This window comes from Pantherophis guttatus, chromosome 4, assembly GCF_059756535.1.
Source record: "Pantherophis guttatus breed Tessera chromosome 4, ASM5975653v1, whole genome shotgun sequence".
Taxonomy (NCBI): Eukaryota; Metazoa; Chordata; class Lepidosauria; order Squamata; family Colubridae; genus Pantherophis; species Pantherophis guttatus.
In genome coordinates, this window is record NC_142066.1 from 96600444 (window position 1) to 96606302 (window position 5859).

Consider the following 5859-nt stretch of genomic DNA (forward strand, 5'->3'; position numbering starts at 1 on the left):
GTTTTACAATTACATTTTCACCCCTTTCCCCCCCCCACCTCCCCCCCAAACTTCCCAACCTCCCTAACCCTCCCTAACCCTCCCCTCCCCCCAGACTTCCCTATAATATACTCATAACTGGTAAAAAGAAAACAACCAAAAAAATAATAAAAAAAACCCTTAATATAACACTTATATGTAAACTTGAACCCCTCCCTCCCCTGTATAATTTTTCTCTTTCCCTCATTACATTAAAATATTTCTAATACATTATTTTCAAATAAAAGCTATTTGATACTTTCTAGTTTGATATTTGTTCTGAACATATTCTATCCACCTTTTCCATTCCCATTCATAAGTCTCTTGTGAAGAATCTTTTAAATATGCTGAAATCTTCGCCATCTCTGCAAAACTGGCCATCTTCAAAGTCCATTCCTCGATAGTGGGCAAAGCTTCATTCTTCCAGTATTTACCTATCAACAATCTTGCTGCTGTTATCATATACAATATCAATTTTGTTTCACCCAATGTAAAACCCTTAACTATACCCAATAAAAACAATTGTGGAGAGAATTGAATTTTTTTCTTCAAAACATTCTGCATGACCCACCAAATTTTTATCCAAAAAGCCTTAACTTTCCTACAGGTCCACCAAACATGATAATACGTAGCATCCAAACATTCACATCTCCAACATTTTGGCTGAACATTAGGGTACATACATGACAACTTTTTGGGATCTAAATGCCATCTATAAAACATTTTATAAAAATTTTCCCTCAGGTTCTGCGACTGTGTAAATTTAACATTCTGAACCCAAATTTTTTCCCATGTTTCCAACATCACTGGTTCTTCAAAATTTTGTGGCCACTTAATCATACAGTCTTTAACTAATTCAGTTTCTGAGTCCCTTTCTAACAAAACATTATAAAGCCTTTTGATATGCATTGGACCTTTCTCTCTTATATGTCTAACCAATTCTTCCTCGTGCAACATAATACCAGTTTTTTGGTCCTCTTTCCATCTCAATTGTAATTGATTATATTGTAACCAAGTTAAATTAATCCCTTCATCCAACAGTGTCTGCAATGTCTTCAGCTGCCATCTGCCCGCATCTGTAAAAAGAACCTCTTTGTATAAAACCCCCCCGAGTGACATTATATTTGTATTCCACAAAGTATGACCAAGATCCAGCCATAGCGGTATTTTATAATCCCATTTGAGTCGATGCTTCTTCCAAACTCTCATCAAAGAGTCTCTAAGTATATGACTTTTAAATACTTTATCAACTTTGTCATCATAAAATAAGTAAGCATGCCATCCAAATTCGAGATCAAAACTTTCTGCATTCAATATTCCAGTCTTTTTCCTTTCAAACCAATCACTTGTTAAAGTTAAAGCTGCTGCATCATAATATAACTGTAGGTTTGGAAGTTTAAGACCTCCTCTTTCTGGAACATCTTGCATAATTTTCAATTTCACTCTCGGCTTTTTCTCGTTCCAGACAAACTTATTCACTCCAGTTTGCCAGACTTTCAATTGTTTATCGCTTTTAAGCACCGGAATCATTTGAAACAAAAAAAGAAATCTTGGCAAAATGTTCATCTTAACTGCCGCTATTCTTCCAAGTAGAGACAGCTGCAGTTTTTTCCAAGTCTCCGTGTCTTTCTGCACCTCTCGCCACAACACCTCATAGTTATTTTGAAACAATTTCATGTTTGATTCTGCAACCTGAACTCCTAGATATTTTACCTTAGGTACAGTCTCAAAACCTGCCCTTCTTTCAAGCTCATGTTTACGATCTTGTGTCATGTTTTTAGCTATCATTTTAGTCTTTTTTGGATTCAGTCTAAAACCTGAAACTTTACCATAGTCTTGTATAATGTCCTTCATCAGGATTATTGATTCCATTGGTTGTGATAGGGTAACAACCAGATCATCTGCAAATGCCTTTATTCTGTAATCCTCTTCTGTAATCCTTCTAACACTAGAAGTCTTGCTAAACACAATATGGGACTCTAATATCTTGAAAGGTATAATGACCAGATGACATTCTCAAGACCCGCCTCAGACACATCGCCTGAACCCACCCAGTCAGAGTCCAAGCTGTCCCGAATCTGAGCGATTTTATCGTGCAGATAACATGCAAAATCCTCAGCACGCCCTTCCAAGGGGTCTTCCCGCGCTCCCAGATGGAGAAGGGAGCGGGTCACTTTAAACAAGGCGGCTGGGCGATTATCTGCCGACGCGATAAGAGCAGAGAAGTAGTTACACTTCGCCGCTTTTATCGCCACTAAGTAGGTCTTGATATAAGACCTCACTAGTGTTCGGTCAGATCCAGAACGACTAGCCCTCCAACTACTCTCTAGGCGTCTTTTCCGGTGCTTCATCTCCCTCAGCTCCTCGGAGAACCAAGGAGCTGGGCCGATTCGGCGCCGGGTCAGAGGCTGCAAAGGCACGACCTGATCTAAAGCACCAGCGGCCGCCCTATCCCAGGCGGCCACCAGGTCTTCCGTCGAGTCATGAGCCAGAGTCTCAGGAAATGGCCCAACCTCCATTTGGAACCTATCAGGATCCATCAGGCGCCTGCGGCAGAACCACCTAGTCGGCTCCGCCTCCCTGCGGCAGGGTGTGGCGGTCAGAAGGTCAAGTCTAAGGAGAGAATGGTCTGACCATGACAGGGGTTCAATGACTATATCCCCTATATCAAGACCATTCAACCACTGACCAGAGATAAAAACCAGGTCCAGAGTGTGTCCCCCTATATGAGTAGGGCCATGAATTAACTGAGTCAGGTCCATGGCTGTCATGGAAGCCATGAATTCCCAAGCCACCTCAGACGTTTCACCGATAGACGGCAGGTTGAAATCCCCCATGACCATTAGCCTGGGGGTCTCAACCGCCACCCCGGCTATGACGCTGAGGAGCTCGGGCAGGGCCGCTGCCACGCAGCAGGGAGCCAGGTATGCAACCAGCAGGCCCACCTGCATCCCATGGCCCCACTTCACAAGGAGAGACTCACATCCAGCAATCTGAGGTACAGTGGCCTCCCTAGGATTAAGACCTTCCTTTACAATAACCGCCACTCCTCCACCCCTACCCTGAGCCCTCAGCTGATGAAATGCGCGGAAACCCAGTGGGCACATCTCAACGAGGGGGACTCCCCCCTTCCGGCCCAACCAGGTCTCTGTAATACCCGCCAGGTCCGCTCCCCCCTCCTGAATTAACTCGCAAATGAGGGGGGCTTTATTGACCATGGACCTGGCATTGCACAGCATCAGCCTAAGACCAGGGCTCTGAGACTCTGGACAACCCAGGGAGCAAGATGAGCATTGGGGACTGGAGCACGTCACCGCTTGAAGACAGTGGGCACGTGCCCCCACCACACGATGTGGCCCCCTGCTCCCACCATATCTGCCCCTCCCATCAATAATCCCGATGGAATCGCCCTCCTCCACACCGACACTAACCCCTTCCACACCCTGCTCCGCACCTCCTCGGACACAATCCCGTGCCAGGCCTGGCTCACCCCCCATCAAAACACCCTCCCTCCCCCTAAAACCCTTTAAAAGATTACATAATGACAATTTTAAAAAATCCTCAACCCCCTCTTTGCTGCGTGCCACCTCTCGGGGTTCCAAAGCCCGTCATCGAGGTAGGCCCTCGATAACGTAGAGGGCCAATCCTGCGAGAGGGGGGAGTCTCGCAGAACAAGAAGCTCAGCTGCCGAATAAATTTTGCTACAAGAGGATAAGTGGCCATGTCCAAAGGTCCAGATGGAAAAAAAAGGTCCAAAGGAGAGAAGATAAATAAATGGGAGCATCCAAAGTCCAAGATCCAAAGTCCACTGTTCCCTCACAACAGCGGGCAAGTCTCCTGCAATCGACACAGTTCAAGGGGGATACGATCCAACCACCCTCTCACGGTGATTGGTCTGATGGTCAGTCCCCTCTGTTGGTGAAATGGAAGTAATGAACCAAATTACAAAGTCCACACAGCCCAAAGGGGGATTGAAGTCCACACCACCCTCTCACGGTGGCTGGTCAGATGGTAAGCCCCCTCTACTGGCAAAATGTGAATAGTGGGGTAAAAACCAAGTCGCTTCAGCCCGAGGGGCACAAGCCAAAGCTACCCTCTCATGGTGGTTGGTCTGATGGTCAGTCCCCTCTGCTGATGAGATGGAAGAAATATACTGACCCCAAGGCGTCCCAACATATTTAATAAACCCTCCAACGGTCAGGGGGGAAGAAAAGGCTCAGATGGAAATAAGCCATAAAGACAGATGTCAGATATTCCACAGAATTCAACGTTAAATGCAGCAGAGAGAATGCTAACTTTTCTCCCTCCATTCAGAACAGAGCTGCTGCAGCCTGTCTCTTTAAAGTCAGGGGGCGGGAGGGGGGAACCAGAAAGGGAGCAGCAGCTCCGTTGTGAATGGAGGGAGAAAAATTAGCGTTCTCTCTGCCACAGAATTCAACATTAAATGCAGCAGAGAAAATCCTAACTTTTCTCCCTCCATTCACAAAGGAGCTGCTGCAGCCTGCTCCTTTAAGGTAGTCCCCAGGAGGGAGGGGGACAGGGGGAGCAGCTGGAATGGAGCTGTTTTTGTGAAAGGCAGGAAAATGGGGAAGGGGATTTTCCTGCCTGTCATCCATTCCTCAATCTCAGCACAGACTGAGGGAAAGATGGTAGGCAGGAATATTCCCCTCCCCATTTTCCTGCCATTCGCGACAAGGAATGGCTGGGAGGCGAGGGGCCAGTGAGGAGCCCCTCAATATGAGTGATAGTGAGTTGGCCATGCCCACCCAGTCACATGGCCTCCCCCCAACAAGTCACACCCACAGAATAGAAGGGGACATTTTTTAATTTCACCACTGAACAAGCCCTTCATTATAGGAACAATAAAGAACAGAGCTGATTTCCTGAGCTGAACTACAATTCAGATCAGTCTGACTATTGGTCATATTTATTAGGGATTGTTATGTATGTATCTATTTTGTGTGGGAAATTCAAATGCACCATTGCTTGTGATTGGTTAACGGTTATTCCTGAACTGTATATAAGGAGGGCTGTTGCCTGTGTTTCTTTGCTGAAGTCTCACCCTGAATTAAAGAGCTGCTGTCACTAGCTTGCTTGTGCCTCTCGTTATTCCCGCGCTACAACATTGGCGACGAAGGTGGGATTGAGGCTACAAGAAGCAAATCAAAAAGAGCTTTGCGTTTCAGCCAGGGTGACGAGTGGACTATGGAGACATACTGCGATGTCTGCCTACGTCCTGCCAAAACCCTTCGACCCGACCCGACAGAAGTGGGGTTCGTATCTGACCAGGTTCGAGTGTTCCCTGGAAGCAAGTGAGATGCAAGGGCTCTCTGCGAATCGAAAAAGGGCCCTATTCCTGAGCCACTGCGGGCCAGATGTTTTTGAGATGGCCGAATCCTTCTGCGAAACAACTCCGGTTCAGACAGTCCCCTGGGATGTCCTACAAGCAAACCTGAGAGCCCACTATGCTCCCGTTCTTTCGAAGTTTGTACAATGTTACGAGCTCCGGCAACGAGTACAAAGGGAAGGAGAACCGGTCAGCGCATATGTGGCTGCCCTTTGAAAAGCCACAACGCATTGCAACTACTGGGATCTAGATGACACACTCCTCAAACAGTTAATTTGTGGTGTGAGAGACACTCGATTACAGAGGCATCTGCTTGAGAAGCTGGATTTGACATTAGCCGGCACGCTAGATGAAGCTAGAGCACATGAGGCGTCCACCAAGGCTTCCGAAGCGCTACAATGTCCCCAGTCGGGCAAAGACGGGCCAAAGTCAATGCCTGTGTATAGAGAGGAGGCGCGGACCAGTATGGAGGAAGAGTCGGACGAGGACGTCTT